Genomic DNA, 20,569 nt, shown 5'->3' with positions numbered 1-20,569 from the left:
ATCGCAGAGTCCTGCGTTTTGGGTCCTACTTTCCTCATCCCCACGGTCTGCCAGCCAGACCGTGACACTGCCTCTGACACCCAGGAGGGCATTATTGCACCTCCCTGCCCTCATTATTGTCTACCTTTTGTGACAATGACACACACCACAAAAAGATTGTTAATTTATGTATCTGTGCATTTTCATATCTTTGTGTTCCAGGTGCTGTATGTTTTTGTTCCCTTTGTTTTTTCTTACAGGTGCAGCAGTTGGTGACACATTGTTGGACAACACGACAACAGGCAGAGGAAACAAGAGGAACCATAGAGAACTTATAGAGCTGATCTTGCAACATGTTTTTGGCACCACAGTGCATTCAGATCATAATTCAGATTGCATAAACTGCCAGACATGACAGGATTAAACAACATATATTAATAACATGTTTCTGTACAGGAGTATTTGAGTAAAGTAGCTCAGAGGTAAGGCAGGACAAAACCATTTAAGAATTTAAAAAGAAACACAAAAACATCAAATTACCAGGACAATGTCTCTGTTTCCCATTTTAATATCATGATTCAAACAGGAATTAAATGCAATTTGTAAACATTTAGATATAAAATTAACTAAACTGAAGCAAAGTGGTAAAAAGTAAAATATTTATAGCTTTCAGGCTCTCGGACGCTAAAAGTTTAAATACACTGATATCCTGGAAAGATGAAATGGATATGGATATCGTGAATAATTAAATGAAGTGCTCACTCAGGTTAAAACACCATCACATGAGACACATCACACTTCTACATCTGGCTGGCTCTGTGTATACTAATGTTTGTTATTCAATGTCCTGTCATGTTTGCTGTATGGCAGGCAGCATGAAGGTTCCTGGATTCAGGATTCTTACACGGAAACAAATTTAAAGCTTTATTTGTTGGGAAATAATGCACAAAATAAACATTTACGAAAAACAAACCAAAACTTGAACATGGAAAATAAGAACTAGACTCTGCGGGACTAGAGACAGAAACACTAGGAAATAAGGAGCATGGAACTAGGAATGATGGACAGAAACATGGAGAAACTTACAGCACATGGGACAACACGACAACAGGCAGAGGAAACACACAAGGGAATGACACACAGGAGGAGAGCACAGATGGAAATAATCACACATAAGGAGACCAAGGGGAAGCAAAACTGAAAACTGAACACAGGACAAGGACTATCAGAAGAAAACAGGAAGCATGACGAATATGTAGATGCAGAAAAGACACTGTGACTGGGGGAACAAAAACAGAGACAGACACTAGACACTGAGACATGGAGACATGACTGCCTGTGCAACAGAGGGAACAATAAACATGGAGACAAGAGCTTATACACAGGCTTGAGATGGACACTGAGGGAGGGAGAACTAGGATCACTAAGAACTTAAGAAAAAAAGATAACCAAAACCATGAATAAAAGTAATCAAAGAATATAAATTAACAACACAGACAAAACACTGGGTCACAGATCCAGCACTGTGACATGTCCGCTTCTAAACAGGACTTTTTTTACATACTTAGCATGCTAAAACAAAAACAGAAGGACAAAGTATTGTTTAAAATACTCATTTAAAATTGATTTATTTCCAGACATCCAGTCTGGATCCTGAAAGAAAAGAGTTTGTATCATCATGATTGAGCTAAAACCTCTGAGTGTAAAGAAACACAGCTTTCTTCTTAATCGTACAGTTTGGTTGTCTGAAATCAAAAATGAAAAAACTGTAATAAATAAATGCAAAATAAGAAGGCATTTTACTATTTTGGTATTATATCCACATTATCACATGCTGATGATCTGACAATAATAATGAAACTATACATGCATCCCATCCTATTCCAGCTGTCTTAAGGTCAGAGGCAGGGTACACCCTGGACAAGTCAAATAGTGAAACTAATAAAGACTTTAACAAAAAGAATGAATAATTCAAATAATGTCACGATCTGCAGCAGCAGATTGTGTGGAGCGGAGAGTGAGAGGACCCAAAATCAGACACGTGGAAACAGGATGGAATTTACCAGAAAGCGAGGCGTTCATTGAGACTGCATGAAAAATACAAAGCAAAGGAAAAACAGGACTAAGACACAAATACCTAAACTGGGCAAAAACCAACACTGTGAATGTCGTGCATGAAGCATGAAACATGAAACCTGTAACTTCAATAACTCTGATATTCTTTATTATTAACTGGGAGAAAAAGTGCCGACTCAGTCTTTTGTTCCAGGACAGACTGTCTCTGTCAGATGTAAAACCAGCAAGCGTCCTCCTGACAGACCGTGGTCTTTTTCTTGTGTTAAGAGGTTTAGTGAAGTGAGTTTCTCTCATTTTGCTGTGAACACTAGAAGAGATTAACTTCTATATAAGTTGATTAAAGCAGACCTGTAGTCTCTCATCTGCCTGCATTCCTGTGTTTGTTCTGTTAGTCTGTTCTTAACATCATGTCCACTGTCGAGCTCAATTCTGTCGTCATTATTTGAGTCCAGTTATTGTCTCGCTGCCTTCTGTGAGTTACTCAGCCTCTGTTTTGTGTGCTTTAACTCTCAGACTCCTGATCTCCACCTCATCCTGACAGTTAGAGATCCTCAGCTAAGTCTCCACCTGCTTCACCTCTGCCACCACCAGCTTCTAGACTCTTCTCTGCTTTGGTGCTTCATCACAGTTTCACTGCCAAATAGTTCATTAATCAAAATTTAATAAATCTTCAATTATACTTTTTTTAATGATCTCTGTTTAATCATACAGATGACACCCTGCTCTTTAATTTTACTTATTAGGTTTTAGATCAGATTAAAATGTAGATCATAAAACAGCTTTGAGACTAGAAATTATGAAGAGCACACAGATAATCTATGGTTGACATGACCTCAACATCTTATAAAAAATGTGGGTTTAAAAATATATTTAACCATTTTCACTGCACATTACACTTGATGTGTCTGTTTACATTTTTATTTTGGTCTGTTTTACAAATATTACAAAATCTTAATTTTTTAATGTGCATTTATTAAACTCACAGAGTCAAAGAACATGTTTTCTTGGTACATTTTTATTCTTTTAAGAGTTTGAAATATCAGCTTTACAACAGACACAAAAGGATGACACTAGAGGAGATTGCTGCTCTGATTGTTGTCATTATGAGATGGAAATATGACTGTTTAATGAGTTTATTTTTTAAATCTGCAAACACAAAGAAACAAAGAGACAGAAGAAAATCAACATCAAAGACTCAGTGATTGACATCAGGACTGGGAACACTGGTCTCTCCTCAGTATCTCTGAGACCGGAGTCTGGGAGCCCTGGGTGGCCTCACAGGTCACAGAGCCCACCTTCCCCCACTGGTCTGCAGTGAGCGTCAGGGTGCTGCTCCAGCTGTAGAGGCCGTCATTCTGCAGCACTCCAGGAGTCCTGCTCTCCTCCCCTCTGATGCTGCTGCTGCCACTGCTGTCGCTCGTCTTCCAGGACAGACTCCAGTCTGAGGGGAAGCCCTTGTTGGCCACACACATGAGTGTGGCCTTCCCCTGCTCCAGCTCCTTGTTGGAGGGACCCAGCACCTTCAGGGCGGGGCGGGTATCACCTAGGAAACACCAATCAGCTTAGAGGACAGGAACCACAATTTGAATTTCTCCGTTAAGAAGTTTCTGTCAGGTGTTTTTTCTGCTCCACCAGTCATTCACTCACACATTGTTTCACTTCCCTTTAAGAAACCTCTCATGCATATCAGCACAGAGAGAATCATCACACAGTTTGAGCTGAAATATGTTCAAACTACACTGGAAATAAAAGAAGCAGATGTGGAAACATTTACAGCAGAAGTTTGGCTTTAAAATGATTAGAAGTCTAAATCATGGACGACTGAAGACATTAGTGGACACAAGCACAGAGCAGCTACTCATTCATGTAGATTTGAAATGTTATTGAACAGCTCACATGATTTCAAACTAAATCTGAAACATCTGACACGATAAAAACATCAGAAAGCAAACTTTAACTCATCCAAACAGCAGCTGATGTGGATGAAATTTACAAACTAATCATAAGATGATGAAGTTTACTCTTGTCTACATTTTACTGTGACAGAAATGTAGATTAAACAAGAGAAACTCGCAGAGCTCATCTGAATTAGTCCAGTAAAAAGGACAAACATCAGAAACTAAATTATTTTAATAAAAAAAATACTTTTCTCTCATCTAAGCAGCCTAACAAGTAGTTATTAAATAAAATGATACAATATTTAATAATAAACACAGTTTAATTAACTTACTTCCAACATCCAGTCTGGTTCCTCCACCAAAAGTCCACCACAGTGATACAAACTCATTGAGGCGCCGTACAAAAACCTCTGACTGTAGAGAGACACGGCTCTCTGACTCTGTCAAACTGAACTAAACCTACAAGCCCTCAAAATACAACTTTATCATCAGAACTACAAATAATAATGAATAATATGAAACATCCCAGATTTTCATTGGAAATTGTCCTGAGTGTCTGAATATTCATTTCCAAAGCTGACTTTGTTTCTTAGGACAAAATTTATGAATAAAATAATTAATCAGTTACACAAAAAGTTTCCTAGCCTTTCATATTAAATGAAATTAAAGAAAAGAAAATTAAATTAAAGAGAAAAAGGACATAGAAGTAACTTTGTTTTTGACTTACTTCCAACATCCAGTCTGGTTCCTCCACCGAACGTGTACCACAGTGATACAAACTCATTGAGGCGCCGTACAAAAACCTCTGACTGTAGAGAGACACGGCTCTCTGACTCTGAGACAAACAAACTCAACTAAATAATTCACTGTTTGTATCATTTAATAATATTATAATAGTGTAATTAAAGCAAATAAAGCCCATTACAACAATATTTAAAGAATATGATTTCAAAATGTAGATTTTACAGCTTTCACATGTGAAAACATCTCTTGAAACCTGGCACTTATTTTTTCACAACTCTAAACACTGAAACTAATTCTCAGCCTAAAACGCTTCAAAAACACTTCAGATTCATGTCGTTATGTTTTGAATTTCACAAAAATATTAAGTTCTGGAAAGTGTACCAGCATTTTTTTCTATAATTTTTTTTTAATTTCCGAAGGAACATGTCCATTGTTAAGACGCTGCCTACACATACAGGGTTTATTTAATGAGTTTTTATTTCTATTTTGGAATTCTGTCTACAAATAATGGTGTTTTAGGAAGTTTTGAAAATCCCTTCCAGGTAGAGAAGACTGTGCTCTGTGCTGTTCTCACTGTGAAGGCTTCTAACTGGTAAACATTACCATTCAATTCGGGTTTTATCACCATGTGTTGCTTTGGTTCACTTTTGACATGTTTCACACACACACACGTTTTCAAACGACTTCACTGACATTTATTCGTGAACACTTAAATGAACTTCAGTAAATGTTTCCCCATCACTGCTTTTCTCAGTTGCTTTGGTGAAAGTCTTACATCAGGAACGTCATTCTCACCACTCTTAATGCAGCTCTCCAAATATGTAAGGCCTTTTTCACCACACAGACTCATCTATGCAAAAGACACTTCATAAAACACTTTCACCGTCGTTTTAAGACATCAAAACAGGTTTTTTTGTTTTGTTATTTTTCTCAAAACCTCACCTACTTTGGAAAGAGTACTGCAAAAAATGTAGGCCTAATGTCACAAGGGGCCAAAGGCCTGTACGAAACTGGACTCAAGTGCTGGACCACATGTGGAGACGGTTGAGTTTGCTTCACACAAGTCTTTATTTGGCACAAAAACACAGAGTTATACTTGACGTGGGATTCCTGACAAGAAAACGTAGCGTGGTGGCCTAAGGTGGCGTGGTGATCAAGAGGGAGAGAGGAAAAGGGGGTTAGTGGGTTCTCAGACTTCTCCAGGTGTGGTTGAATTTTAAAGAGGAGTATGGCTTATGTTGCAGGTGGAGTTGGTGGTACTTTGAGGGGAGTAGGTGAAGGTCCAGGTGAGCTGAATAGATTTAAGATGAGCTGACCTGAGCTCCAAGGGATCCTGTGAGAAGCAGTGGGAAGAGGGCAGCAGGTGTGATATTGAAATCCTTCCCAGGAGACGGAGCATGAAACTGCAGTGAGTATGGCCGAGTGCATAGACTTGGGCAAGGAGCATGAAGCATGGTAGCCTGTTACCACCGAGGGTAAGTTGGCAAACTAGCAGTGAAGAGACGGCAACGCTGGTCTTAAATATCCTGAGTAGGTTGCTCCAGATTGGCTCTGTCAAGGGTAGTGTCGTGGACGAGAGAAGGAGGACCCAAACGCTGGACTCACAGGCAGGTAGGTGAAGGTGGATGTTTATTGCCGAAGGAGTGAGCAAACAGTACAGAGGGAGGAAATGGCTGGCTGACTGAACGAACAAAGGACTGACTGACTGGACATACAGACGACATTGACATCAGACATACATCATTAATGACCCGACATTGAATGGGTAGAACAGAGGGCTTAAATACACAGACTGGTGATAATGATGATAATAAGAGACCGGTGAGTACACAGCTGAACATAATGAACTAATGATAATGGGAAGAGGACTGAACATAATGCACACAGACCAAGGCTAACACAATAAAACAGGAGGTGAAGCAGACAGAATATAAACAGTGAACATGAACTAAGAATACTGGGTCAAAGACCCAGAAACCCTGACAGGCTCCATGTGAGGAGATGACGGCTCTGCCCAGGGGCAGACACAGGAGAACATGGTGGAAATTTACCAGCAGCTCACCCGGACTGTGACAGCTAATGAGAAGTTTAAAACTGTTTTCAGAAACAAAAATCACGTCTGATGGTTTTTTTGTATTTTTTTAACCTTACAAAACTGATGAAATGGAGAAAAGCAAAATAATACTCATTAAACTATATGTGTGTTCTGTTCACATTATCGACACATTCTCAGCCTGGCTGGGGGGCTTCTTTGCCTCCCTCCTGCTGTGTGCCCAGCCTGGAGGCTGCGGTCTGTGACCGGCTCCCGGTGCAGACGGCTCCCTGTGATAGTGTTTCCTCACCCGGCTCATGTGTGCCCAGCCCAATTTTAATCTTTAAGTGTGTGTGTGTGTGTGTGTGTGTGTGTGTGTGTGGGGGGGGGGGGGGGGGGGGGGGGGTGTATGTATGTAACCATGATCGTTTATGTTAATGAGAGTGTGGGGAGTGAGTTGGGGGGCGGGGTGTGCTGCTTTTAACCATGTAAAGCACTTTGTGCTACATTTCTGTATGAAAAGTGCTTTATAAATAAAGATTGATTGATTGATTGATTGATTGATTGATTGACTGATTGTTTACTGCAGTGCCGTGATCTTCCTCGTGCTGTGTGTGTTTTGTTAGATTCTTCCCAGTTTAGGTTTTGTGGAGTTTTCTGTTCAGCAATAAAAGCTGCCATTTTGAGTTCAGTCCTGTTTCCAGTGAGTTTGAGTTTGGGTCCAATTCCTGCCTGGACACAGCCCGATCACGACAGTTGTGAGCTGTGAGTTGTGGATCAATGAAGTAACAAATCCCTTTATTAGTGTAGAAACAACAGCAGTGTGTATGTGTGTATAAAACAATGAGAAAGGCTAATTTGATTGGGGAAAAGCATCACTGATTTGAGAACTGCAGCAAAGCGACTGAGAGAAACTGTAATATATGTTGGAGGTGGATGGTACTGGAGGAAATCATGTTGTATCATGATGTCTGAACCATATTTAATTTTGGATCACAGCCATCTGAACGGTGTCCTACAGCAATATTTTAAAATTGACATTGAAGTTATTTTAAAAATAATCAATTAGTAGTTCTTCAAACCCATCAGGATCTGCGTGGCGTACAGAATGTTGTAAAAACATGTAGTGAAGTCCAGACCTTTACTTTTTCACATTGTGCCTCTAAACTTGGTCAGATGATTTCCATAGAGAGACACTTTGCATCAGCAGCACCATGCTCCAGTGCTCTGGGAGAGTTTATAGTCCTGAGAGTTGAACACTGGATGACTGACAGCTGTCCTTCATCACAACAGAAGCCACAGAAATCCTCCTCATCAAAAACATGACTTTGATCTGCGTCCTCATCTGGACTCTCCTCTGCTGCTGCTTCACAGGTAAAGTCCAGGGAATCAAACTCCTCTCCTCTATCAACATCTGTCCCTCTGAAATGAAGCCCACAAAACCATGAAGCTGCTTTATGTTGTTGTCTCTGTGTCCTCAGAGTCCAGAGGACAGATCACAGTGACTCAGCCTGGAGCAGTGAGCTCTGCTGTGGGAGGAACTGTGAGCATCAAGTGTACGACCAGTCAGAATGTTTATGGATCCAGCTATTTATCCTGGTATCAACAGAAAGATGGAAAACCTCCCAGACGTATCATTTACTACACTAGCAATCGTGATTCAGGGATTCCAGCTCGTTTTACAGGCAGTGGATCAAACTCTGACTTCACTCTGACCATCAGTGGAGTCCAGGCTGAAGATGCAGCAGTTTATTACTGTCAGAGTCTTCACTATCCTAACAGTCAGTGGGTGTTCACACAGTGAAAAACAGTCGTACAAAAACCTCCCTCAGTCAGACTGAACAGAAACTGAAGTGACTGCTGCAGCTGGAAGATACTGCAGAGACTGATACAGTTCACTGAGGACACACACACACACACACACACACACACACACACACACAGTCTAACCTAAATGTTAATGTGGGTTTGACTCAAAACATCAGACTTGTGTCCATCCTGACGAGCTCGCACAGAAGAACATGTGAAACACAAAACAGTTGATACTGTGAGTCAGATCTGTGATGAAGAAACTCTCCTGTAAATATTCAAACTGGGAAGTAGTTATTAAATGAGAATATTTTAGTAAACTGCAGTACTGATATATGTATGTATGTAGATTGCTCAGCTACATTCTTGGTCACAGAAATATTTCACATGATTTGATCTGAAGATTTAAAGTTTAGTTCATCAAGTCTTTAACTTCATCTTTGTGACATAAATTATTCTGACATTTACACTTTTTAACCTGCACTGATGTTCTGAAAGAGACATTTTTAGTGTCTCCTATGTTGATAAAGAAAGTTTAGTTTTTCTTTGGGTTATTTTATCAATTCTGACTTTGAAGAAAACCAGGACGGGTCTCATCACGGGTCACATGCAGGTTACAATAATCTGTCACCATGTTTTCTACTTCTTCTACACCCAACAGCAAAGATCATCACAAAATCCCACATGATGGAAAATAATGCAGCTGCAAAAGACCTTAAAACTATTTATAACAGGGAGCAGCTGTTGGCTGTGATTCTATTTTTAACTTATTGCTTTTTCTTTTTTTTAGTTGTTTTCATTTTTTTACATTTACACTCTGATGTGATACAGCACATGTGATTCTCTCAGTCAAAGTTACTGAAGCAGAGATTTTCAGTGTATGGAAGCATCACTGCTGAACCTGAAGGATGATTATCAGACAGAAGAGCAGCTGAATGGAAACACATGAAAACCACTATTTGAAGACCTCAGTTTTTATTTGAAGTATTAAAACCATCAACAGTGCCACAAGCATGAAAACATGAAAACTATCAAAGCAATACAGACACAGAGGGAGCAGACTGAGAGAAGCTGCAGACTAAAGCCAGTATCAGAGTCCCAGTGAGTCAGCTCAGGACTAGGAACACTGGTCTGTCATCAGAGTCTCTGAGAGTGGAGTGTGGGAGCCCTGGGTGGCCTCACAGGTCACAGAGCCCACCTTCTCCCACTGGTCTGCAGGGAGCCTCAGGGTGCTGCTCCAGCTGTAGTGGCCGTCATTCTGCAGCGCCCCGGGGCTCCTGCTCTCCTCCCAGCTGATGCTGCCACTGCCATCCACCTTCCAGGACAGCCTCCAGTCTGAGGGGAAGCCCTTGTTGGCCACACACATGACTGTAGCCTTCCCCTGCTGCAGCTCCTCACTAGAGGGCGCCAGCACGGTCAGGGAGGGGGGGACTCGACCCACTGCAGAGAGAGAGAGAGATGTTAGAGAAACTGGGAGTTTGGGTGAAACTACCCTCCAGATGTTTCACTTCTCTATCTGAGATTGGTAACCATAGAAACAGACAGGCTTCACTGCTGAACCATGGCAACAGACGAGTTTCAGTACCAAAGATAAAAATATTAAAGCGTTTCTTTCACTTCTGATGTTCTCATGTGTGTTATGTTTGTATTATTTATTAGTTTTATAATTAGAAAACAAACAGAAATTAACATGTCAGATTTTTCTCATAAACTTGTCATAAACAATTGTATGTAAAACAGAAAAAAGCATAGACCTTTTTTTGGTCTATTAGGGAACAATAAAGATAACTGTACTTACTCACACATTAAAATCCATAAAATCAGCAACCCTCAGACATCAAACTGTTAATGTGTCGTTAATAATGTTAAATCTTTAAGAACTATTAATTTTAGATGGATGTCACATTATTTGCAGCAAAAGGTTGAAGACAAAACTTTTATGAGAATGTAAAATATATAAACGTTTTCTACTTTTCTTCAAGAAAAAAAAAAAAACTTTTGAAAGTTTAATTTCCAGTAAAAATAAATACACAAGACGATTTTAGCCTGAATTCAAAATTTACACTGATATTAGATTTTATATTTATGAGAAACATGAAGTATTTATGTAGAAGGAAATGAAATGAACCTTAATGATACAAGTTTGAGCTTCATAAATGAGTGAAATGTACTTACAGTTAACATCCAGTCTGGTTCCTCCACCGAACGTGTACCACAGTGATACAAACTCATTGAGGCGCCGTGCAAAAACCTCTGACTGTAGAGAGACACGGCTCTCTGACTCTGAGACAAACAAACTCAACAAAATCATTCACTGTTTGCATAATGTTATAAAAATAAAAAAGAAACAGTGCAACATGCTTTTATAAGTTGCATTTTTAAAATTAGATTCACAGTTCAGATAATTTTATTAATTCCAAAGTTTGCAGCTTTCCCACACTACCTGCTCACATGGTCAAACTCACACAGCCTACAGTCTTTAAACAATAATCACGAGCACTGTTGCACGTCAAGGCAGAGATAAACAAGCAATGAGGTCAAGGAAAAAGTAAATAAATGCATCAAAATGAACAAAAATGTTCGAAATAAATAAACAGAATATGAAGGGTAAATGTCTGAAAATGAAGAATCACAGAAACATTCATCTAAACGACTCCTGTCAGCGTTCAGGAATCTAACAGCTGAGGGAATGAAGGATTTGAAGTTTCTGTTTGTTCTACACTGAGGTTCAAGGTAACGGTGACCTGAGAACAACTTCCTGAACTCAGATGACAAAACACGTTCAGGATGGATAATAATGTTTTTGTCCTTCATTTTCAGAGTGTCTCTCTGCCTGACCTCCGTGGTTTTGGAGCAGGTATTTATAAATAAAACACTGATCCAGCAGTTCAAGAAATGACTTTCTATAAATGGGCATTAAAAGTGTCATGGTCAGGGGGAGTTGGCTGTGTTTTTCCATGATGTCTCTGTGCTTCCACCTCTGGGCGGAGCCCTCATCAGCACACCTGCCATGCTCACCTGATTGTGATCCAGGACAAGCGGCAGTGTTTAAGACCAGCATCAGCATCTCTTCTTTGCTGGTCCGTCTGCTCAAAACATGTTAGTAACAGGCTGCCTTTACGTCTCGTGCTGTGTTTACCTTTCCTTGTTCTCCTTGTGCTCTCAGGAGCTTCTCAGATCCACCAGTCACATTATCAGCAGTTTGCATACCGACCTGTACGCAGGTCATGCTCACGCTGCTTCATGTTCACAGACTCACGTTTCATCACCTGTCTGCTCTCCTGCCTTCAACTGTTCTTCATCACTGGATTAATCATGTTGAGCTCAGTACACTCATCCATCCAGCTCACTCAGCCAACATCACTCCCACTGGAGCGACCCCCACTCCACCTGCCAAAACCTTCACTTTTGTGATCCCCACACTAAGAAATCGTCTCCAGTGCCATTGTTTATTATTGTGTTGCATAATAAAGCTTCTGAGTGAACTTTATCCTGACTTCCTGTGATTGAATCTGCATTTCTCTCCACATCCATGTGCCGGCCTTTATTAACTTTTTTTATTGACATCAAAAAAGTTCAACCTTCTTCTTCTTTTTCTCTAAATAAATAAATAGGTTTGTTTTAAATGCCAGAGGCCCACCGGAATGTTTGCCTGTCGGCTCTCCACTGCTGTATTCAGAATCAGAATCAGAATACTTTATTAATGCCAAAGGAAATTATTGCCAGATGGAAGAAATTCCACATGGCAACTCTGCTTATTTGTTTTTTCTATTCAATCATTTACATCAATGTATTGACACCAATAAACTATACCAACAACTACACCTACATGACCTTCTTTGAAAGGACTGCTGCTACCTACCTGAATGAGTTTGTTTTAGAATTTAGATTTTATGTTATTTATCCCTATCTATATTGTTGCAGTTTATTACTGCCTTTTTTATTATTTATTGCTGCTCTTTTTTAAACGTATTCTTTTTAAACTGTATTGTTTATTGCACTGTAGAGGCTGGTGAGAAACAGTATTTTGTTTCAGCCCGGGTAACACCATACGAAATGACAATAAACTTCTTGAGTCTTGAGTCGTAGAGCTAAACCTTGCCAAGCTAAGTATTTGATGGAGCCTACAGTCTTCAATAATCCATAACTTGCTTCCTCCTTTTATCTGGCAACAGCTGAAGAAAGCTGTGAAGCTACAGTTGTCATATGCCGTGGGAGTGTCTGGTCGGGTGTGGTCCAGGTTCCTGTTGCCCGTCCCCTGGGGTGGAGTTGGCCAGCTCATCACCTGCTTCCAATTTCTGGGCCTCCATCTGGAGGGTTTTCAAGCCAGCGCTGCCTGCCACTCCTCGCCAGTTCGTCCTGCTACCACTAGTGGTAAACTAGCCTCCACTGTGTTTGGACTCTGTTTGTCTGGACCGTGGGTAAATGTGTTCTCCGTCTCCTGTGTTCTCCAGATACATCACCCGTCGTGCTCTGTTTCCACTCCGTTCTCCAGTCTGCCTAGAACCCTAGGACTACACACTCACCTTCTCCTCAGCCTGCCCTCCAGCCCGTACTTCAACGGTGGATCCCTCTCCCCTGGACACCCTGGAACCTGGACCAGCTTCCCCACATTCTCAGCCATCCCTGGGATGCTCCCACGGCAACCCCTCCTCTGCCTAATAGTCGGTGTTTTCAAGTAAGCACAAGACTCTCCACTAGTACCACTCACCTCAGCCCTTTAATTGTTTACCAGATCAGTAAAACCTCTTTCCTGTGTTTGCAGAAGTTCCCGCCCGTGTTCTCTTTGTGTTCCACGTCTGTTTTCCCGTCCTCTGGTCTCCTTCAGTTCCTGCGAATAGTTTCTGTTAGACCCAGCCTTGTTTAAGTACCTTTTTCCTTCAAATAAATTGTACATAGTTCGAGCAATTGAGTCTGCTCTCGAGTCCACTGCATCCTTGTTTGTGACAACAGTATTCTCTTTTTGAGCAAAGATGTTAATGGCATGGATATGTAACTGACTTTTTGCATGTCCTGAGAACCTGAAGATAGCCTTTTCCCTAAATTTCTAAAGCCTACACGGACAAAGGCTGGGTCACACTTGTTGACTGATTTGAATAAACTTTGGCACAGTGGAAAATAAGCCCCCCTTGTACACTGTTATGCAACCAAGGAAAAGTTGTGAATCGTTATTGTTGAAACGACAACACACATTCGCTTCTGCACTACTATAAACTTCGGCTTTGAGAGTTTGGAGAACGCTCTCGAAAACGCATACATTTCAAAACGGAGCTGTCCCGTCGCAGTGTGGACACTCTAAAACGTCGACTTTCTAAAACGATGACGCATTTTAGTCATGTGATGCAGTCATGTGACCAATTAAACAAAGATAGCAGAGGGCATTATACAGCACTTGTTTTGATTGCTCTCAATTTTGACAGCACTAAAAAAAGATTAATATCAGTTTGTACATGCTCCAGATAGCTTTTCTTCAAATTCTTTAATTCTCACTCGCTTTTGCGCAGGACTGGAACGTTTTCAATGTGGACGCACAACTCTGTGAAAACGACTGAAAACGCTAGTGTGGACGCGGAGCATTTTCAGAAGAAAAGGCCGTTTTCAAATCTATCCGGGCTAGCCTTAGGATCAGGTTGTGCAGGCTTTGTGCAGGTGATCATGTCTGAAACATCAAATTCTTCTCTGTCCCTGTCACCTGCGTGTGACTGGTTCCTGACATGGAGCTCATGTCCCTGATGTAAATATGACGAGAAAACTTGTCACTCTATGAAATGCCTCTGACTGTGAAAAGGTGCGGCTGTAAGGAAAACTGGAGAGGACCCCGCCTGGGAGCAGTGTCATGACCAAACATGGCGAGACTCTCCCATGCCCCTGACAATCTGCTCCTATATAAAGGAATAATACAATGTTTGTGTAAAAATCCATCATTCTACCCTTATCTGACTTCTACAGCACTCCAAACTTCTTAAAATGTATTTATTTTAAAAACCAAGAAAACAAAATATAGAAAGAAAAAAATACAAAACTATTTCCTTCAAAGTAAATACTTCCAGTAGAATGAGCTGCCTTGGTGGAGATTTATGTTCTTGGAGGGCCTCTCGTCAATGACAGAAATTAAATTTAAAAAAAAGGAAAACTCATTAAATTAGTTAAACTCGGACAACATGCTGATTAAGTGCTTTTATTTCTGCTATGCAAAAGTAAACCTTTGACAAAGGGAGCACAAAATGTAAAATATATTATCTCTGAAATTGAAAAACTTCAAACAATATTTGCTTTAGAGACAAAAGTTCTACTGAAACATTTTCAGGGAGACAAAAGAAGAAGTGAAGAAGATATTACTCTGTCTGAAGACAAAATGTAACACATCCAAGAGTCAGAATATATAATTAGTAAAGTTCAACAAAATGTAGCAGCAGCATCAGGGTTTTAAAATGAATCAATAAAAGTACAGAATTTAGTTCTTTGAGTGACTCAAATCTACTAACAGTTCACTTCCAGCCTGTTGCTCCACCAAAAGTCCACCACAGTGATACAAACTCACTGATCAGCTCTCTGACTCTGAAATCGATAAAATGTCAAACTTGTGTTCAATCAAATCTAAGGAAGACAGTGAGTCATGAATTTAAAAATAATCGCGTGACCCTCAATGATCTAATGATCATAAATTAAATGATCTCATTTAATAATAGTGACAGTACTGATTTTATCCAATTTGCTGAAAATGTCATGGTCCGGAGTCTGCGACTCCGTGTTTATGTTTAGCCTATTAGTATTCTGTGGTTTTGGTTACCTTGGGTGTTTGTACTCTTCTGTTTCATGGTTCATGTTCCTATGTTCTGTGTCCCCCAGTCTGTGTTAAGTTGGTGTGTTATGTCATTGCGTGTATGTGTTTCCTGTTTTATTGTGAAGGTCTGCGTCTTATGTGAGTGTTTTCAGTTTGCCTCCCTAGTCTCGTCAGGATAATCACTCCCAGCTGTGTTCCCCACCTGTGCGTAATCTCCCTGTTTTCTCTGAGTGTATTTAAGTTGTGTCTTCTGTCATGGTAGTTGCTGGTTCGTCTGCGTTATTTCCCCTCCGCCATTCTGTGTTTATTCCTCCGGCTTCCTGGTCATTCTCCCTGCAAGGTACCCTCGCTCGTCTTCTGGTTTTGTGTTTAGTTTAGTTTTCCCAGTTTAGAGTTTTTTACCGTTCTGTTTCTCGCCACCCTTTATTGTTGTACTTCTCCGGTTGTAAATAAAGCTCACCCTCCACTTAAGCAGTCTGCATCTTGGGTCCGTTATTAATCCACACGGCCTGCCTCGGCACCCCGTGACAGAAAATAGTTTTCTTCAGTTTTCTCTGTCATTTTGTAAAACTATAAAGTGGAAAATGTTTAACTTTAAGGCGCTTTAAAGTGGTATGAAAACCATAATGTTGTAGAAAAATTAAGTGGGTTTAAATAACAGACATTCACAAAGGAACAATTTCAACACAAATGCGTCTAATTGGAGACTGTTGGTCAATATTATCATGAAGTGATTGATCCACTGATAGAAATCAGACTGATCCAAGTCTCTGCTGGAGTCAGTCAGATGATTTCCATAGAGGCACTTTGCATCAGCAGCACCATGCTCCAGTGCTCTGGGAGAGTTTATAGTCCTGAGAGTTGAACACTGGATGACTGACAGCTGTCCTTCATCACAACAGAAGCCACAGAAATCCTCCTCATCAAAAACATGACTTTGATCTGCGTCCTCATCTGGACTCTCCTCTGCTGCTGCTTCACAGGTAAAGTCCAGAGAATCAAACTCCTCTCCTCTATCAACATCTGTCCCTCTGAAATGAAGCCCACAAAACCATGAAGCTGCTTTATGTTTTTGTCTCTGTGTCCTCAGAGTCCAGAGGACAGATCACAGTGACTCAGCCTGGAGCAGTGAGCTCTGCTGTGGGAGGATCTGTGAGCATCAAGTGTACGACCAGTCAGGATGTTTATGGCAACAGCTATTTAGCCTGGTACCAACAGAAAGATGGAGGAGTTCCTAAACTGCTCATTTACTATGCTAGCACTCGAGTATCAGGGATTCCAGCTCGTTTTACAGGCAGTGGATCAAACTCTGACTTCACTCTGACCATCAGTGGAGTCCAGGCTGAAGATGCAGCAGTTTATTACTGTCAGAGTTATCACTATCCTAACAGTCAGGATGTGTTCACACAGTGAAAAACAGTCGTACAAAAACCTCCCTCAGTCAGACTGAACAGAAACTGAAGTGACTGCTGCAGCTGGAAGATACTGCAGAGACTGATACAGTTCACTGAGGACACACACACACACACACACACACACACACACACACACACACACACACACACACACATTTGCTTCCAATCTAAAAATAGTTTCTTTTTCTCTTTTCCCTAAAAATTAAGTAAAAATCAGTCAACATGTTCAACAAGTCGAATAATTATAGAGAAAACTCATTGTGACCTTTGACCTCCATTCCATACTAGAACCACCATAATATCATCTATGATTTGTTAAATTTGAACAGTTATCAGTAAAATAAGACCTTTATGTTAAAATATATGAAAATAAAATCAATAAATATCATACAGCTCAACATAAAAAATAAAGTTTAATTTAAATAATCTAAACATAAATTTGAGGCTCAAAAACAAACACTCTGTTTACACAGTGAAAATCTGTCGTACAAAAACCTCTCAGCTGAAGAGGAACTGATCTGAAGCAACAGCTGCAGAACAAACTAAAAGACTGGGAGGAACGATTACTTTAATATTTACTGTGGAAGTTCATTTGTGTGCACTCACAGTTTAACATTCATAAACTTATTGAATACGTTGTTAGTAACATGAAAAAAGAAATGAAGTGGTGTCCCTGAATAAAAAGATAAATGTTTAATGAGTCACAGAATACAGACACAACACTGGCTCCAGATGTTTAACACATTAACATTATTTTTAGATGACTGATGTTCTCTGCAGCCCATCAGTCTGACTCATTCTTAGTTTCTACATTTATAACAATAAGTTCAGATGAAAAGACGTAGCTGGAAGGTCCACAAAGAAAAAAATGTTGTTTTTGCTCATTAAAGATTTTTATATTAATCCAAGTTGTAAAATATAACAAGCTGTCATTAGAAATACAAATACTGCTGTCAGTGTTTCTGCACTGATGAGCAGCTCTTTTCTATTTGTAAGCTGTTAAATATTAAACTGATGCTTCTGTGGAGCTCAGCTGCAGTCCTTCATCACACAAATCCAGAAAATCATTGTAGTCACATCACAACTAGTGTCTATAATATTCTGATATTCTGCTGATTAACAAATCAAGCATGCTGTTATAACAGTGTTTGTAGGGGATGTGTTCAGTGAAGATTTAGCCTCATTTGGATATTTCCAGCACAAACGAATCACTGTTACTGTTGTAAAAACCTAAAGTTATTTAGTCAGTTTCCAAAGTATTGATGTAGACAGAACAAAGAACTAAAAAGTTTCTCTTTAAAATAATATCTTACTAATGCTTAAAAGTGTGACATTAATATAAAGTCCTACCTAAATCTGAAACCACTGAAAATAAGATGTGATCATCCTCCTGACAGACCGTGGTCTTTTTCTTGTGTTAAGAGGTTTAGTGAAGTGAGTTTCTCTCATTTTGCTGTGAACACTAGAAGAGATTAACTTCTATATAAGTTGATTAAAGCAGACCTGTAGTCTCTCATCTGCCTGCATTCCTGTGTTTGTTCTGTTAGTCTGTTCTTAACATCATGTCCACTGTCGAGCTCAATTCTGTCGTCATTATTTGAGTCCAGTTATTGTCTCGCTGCCTTCTGTGAGTTACTCAGCCTCTGTTTTGTGTGCTTTAACTCTCAGACTCCTGATCTCCACCTCATCCTGACAATTAGAGATCCTCAGCTAAGTCTCCACCTGCTTCCTCTCTGCCACCACCAGCTTCTAGACTCTTCTCTGCTTTGGTGCTTCATCACAGTTTCACTGCCAAATAGTTCATTAATCAAAATTTAATAAATCTTCAATTATACTTTTTTTAATGATCTCTGTTTAATCATACAGATGACACCCTGCTGTTTAATTTTACTTATTAGGTTTTAGGTCAGATTAAAATGTAGATCATAAAACAGCTTTGAGAGTAGAAATTATGAAGAGCACACAGATAATCTATGGTTGACATGACCTCAACAGCTTATAGAAAAATATTTAATATGTGGATTAAAAATATATATTTAACCATTTTCACTGCACATTACACTTGATGTGTCTGTTTACATTTTTATTTTGGTCTGGTTTTACAAATATTACAAAATCTTAATTTTTTAATGTGCATTTATTAAACTCACAGAGTCAAAGAACATGTTTTCTCGGTACGTTTTTATTCTTTTAAGAGTTTGAAATATCAGCTTTACAACAGACACAAAAGGATGAAACTAGAGGAGATTGTTGCTCTGATTGTTGTCATTATGAGATGAAAATATGACTGTTTGATGAGTTTATTTTTTAAATCTGCAAACACAAAGAAACAAAGAGACAGAAGAAAATCAACATCAAAGACTCAGTGATTGACATCAGGACTGGGAACACTGGTCTCTCCTCAGTATCTCTGAGACCAGAGACTGGGAGCCCTGGGTGGCCTCACAGGTCACAGAGCCCACCTTCCCCCACTGGTCTGCAGTGAGCGTCAGGGTGCTGCTCCAGCTGTAGAGGCCGTCATTCTGCAGCACTCCAGGAGTCCTGCTCTCCTCCCCTCTGATGCTGCTGCTGCCACTGCTGTCGCTCGTCTTCCAGGACAGACTCCAGTCTGAGGGGAAGCCCTTGTTGGCCACACACATGAGCGTGGCCTTCCCCTGCTCCAGCTCCTTGTTGGAGGGACCCAGCACCTTCAGGGCAGGGCGGGTATCACCTAGGAAACACCAATCAGCTTAGAGGACAGGAACCACAATTTGAATTTCTCCGTTAAGAAGTTTCTGTCAGGTGTTTTTTCTGCTCCACCAGTCATTCACTCACACATTGTTTCACTTCCCTTTAAGAAACCTCTCATGCATATCAGCACAGAGAGAATCATCACACAGTTTGAGCTGAAATATGTTCAAACTACACTGGAAATAAAAGAAGCAGATGTGGAAACATTTACAGCAGAAGTTTGGCTTTAAAATGATTAGAAGTCTAAATCATGGACGACTGAAGACATTAGTGGACACAAGCACAGAGCAGCTACTCATTCATGTAGATTTGAAATGTTATTGAACAGCTCACATGATTTCAAACTAAATCTGAAACATCTGACACGATAAAAACATCAGAAAGCAAACTTTAACTCATCCAAACAGCAGCTGATGTGGTGGAAATTTACAAACTAATCATAAGATGATGAAGTTTACTCTTGTCTACAAATATTTTACTGTGACAGAAATGTAGATTAAACAAGAGAAACTCGCAGAGCTCATCTGAATTAGTCCAGTAAAAAGGACAAACATCAAAAACTAAATTATTTTAATAAAAAAAATACTTTTGTCTCATCTAAGCAGTCTAACAAATAATTATTAAATAAAATGATACAATATTTAATAATAAACACAGTTTAATTAACTTACTTCCAACATCCAGTCTGGTTCCTCCACCAAAAGTCCACCACAGTGATACAAACTCATTGAGGCGCCGTACAAAAACCTCTGACTGTAGAGAGACACGGCTCTCTGACTCTGAAACAAACAAACTCAACAAAATCATTCACTGTTTGTATCATTTAATAATATTATAATAGTGTAATTAAAACAAATAAAGCCCATTACAACAATATTTAAAGAATCTGATTTCAAAATGTAGATTTTACAGCTTTCACATGTGAAAACATCTCTTGAAACCTGGCACTTATTTTTTCACAGCTCTAAACACTGAAACTAATTCTCAGCCTAAAACGCTTCAAAAACACTTCAGATTCATGTCGTTATGTTTTGATTTTGACGAAAATATTAAGTTCTGGAAAGTGTACCAGCATTTTTTTCTATAATGTTTTTTTTAATTT

General features: G+C 39.7%; 4 gene segments (V, D, J or C); 2 read left to right on the top strand and 2 right to left on the bottom strand.

Moving 5' to 3' along the window:
• Window positions 1-3,263: 3,263 nt before the first annotated feature.
• On the bottom strand, window positions 3,264-3,706 carry LOC308384463 (Ig kappa-b4 chain C region-like). The segment is given in 2 exons: window positions 3,703-3,706; window positions 3,264-3,598 (listed from the first exon to the last, which is right to left on the bottom strand).
• A 4,345-nt stretch (window positions 3,707-8,051) lies between these two features.
• LOC308384461 (Ig kappa chain V region K-25-like) lies at window positions 8,052-8,533 on the top strand. The segment is given in 2 exons: window positions 8,052-8,103; window positions 8,211-8,533.
• Window positions 8,534-16,253: 7,720 nt separating this feature from the next.
• Window positions 16,254-16,735, top strand: LOC308384460 (Ig kappa chain V region K-25-like). The segment is given in 2 exons: window positions 16,254-16,305; window positions 16,413-16,735.
• Window positions 16,736-19,112: 2,377 nt separating this feature from the next.
• On the bottom strand, window positions 19,113-19,555 carry LOC308384459 (Ig kappa-b4 chain C region-like). The segment is given in 2 exons: window positions 19,552-19,555; window positions 19,113-19,447 (listed from the first exon to the last, which is right to left on the bottom strand).
• Window positions 19,556-20,569: the final 1,014 nt, after the last annotated feature.

The sequence above is a fragment of the Rhamphochromis sp. 'chilingali' genome (genome assembly GCF_963969265.1).
Source record: "Rhamphochromis sp. 'chilingali' genome assembly, chromosome: 17".
Classification (NCBI taxonomy): Eukaryota; Metazoa; Chordata; class Actinopteri; order Cichliformes; family Cichlidae; genus Rhamphochromis; species Rhamphochromis sp. 'chilingali'.
This window is presented reverse-complemented; position numbering and strand designations above follow the sequence as displayed.